Source organism: Sinocyclocheilus rhinocerous, unplaced genomic scaffold (assembly GCF_001515625.1).
Source record: "Sinocyclocheilus rhinocerous isolate Xijiao unplaced genomic scaffold, SAMN03320098_v1.1 scaffold1799, whole genome shotgun sequence".
Taxonomy (NCBI): Eukaryota; Metazoa; Chordata; class Actinopteri; order Cypriniformes; family Cyprinidae; genus Sinocyclocheilus; species Sinocyclocheilus rhinocerous.
In genome coordinates, this window is record NW_015648615.1 from 3266 (window position 1) to 4071 (window position 806).

Consider the following 806-nt stretch of genomic DNA (forward strand, 5'->3'; position numbering starts at 1 on the left):
GTATTGGCCCACTCGGACCTGGTTCCCCGAACTAATGCTCCTCGAGACAGCCCCTCCCTGGCAGATTCCTCTGAGGAAGGATCTTCTGACTCAGAGACGGGGCACCCTGTGGCACCCGCGTCCAGACCTCTGGAAACTTCATGTCTGGTCCCTGGATGGGACACGGAGGTTCTAGGTGACCTACCCCAAGAGGTAGTTGACACCATCACTTCGGCGAGAGCACCGTCTACGAGAAGTGGAACCTGTTCGTCGAGTGGTATTCTTCTCACCGAGAAGGCCCCCAGAGATGCCCGATCAGGGTCGTGCTTTCCTTTTTGCAGCAAGGTTTGGAGCGAAGGCTCTCTCCATCCACCCTTAAAGTCTATTTCGCTGCGATTGCTGCTAACCATGACCCCGTGGAAGGGAAGTCGATAGGGAAGCATGACTTGGTCATCAGGTTCCTTAGGGGGGCGAAAAGGTTAAATCCTCCCCGGCCCCTCTCCATACCCTCTTGGGACCTGTCTCTGGTTCTTAAAACACTACAGCAGGGCCCATTTGAGCCTTTGCCATCAGTTGAGCTAAAGTTTCTTTCAATGAAAACTCTGCTCCTGCTTGCATTGGCCTCCATCAAGAGAGTAGAGGACCTGCACGCATTTTCGGTCGACGATTCGTGCCTAGAGAGCCAGGTAATCCTGAGCCCCCAGCCCGGCTATGTGCCCAAGGTTCCCACTACTCCCTTCAGGGATCAGGTGGTGAGCCTGCAAGCTCTGCCCCCGGAGGAGGCAGACCCAGCCCTAGCTTTGCTCTGTCCCGTCCGAGCCTTAAGG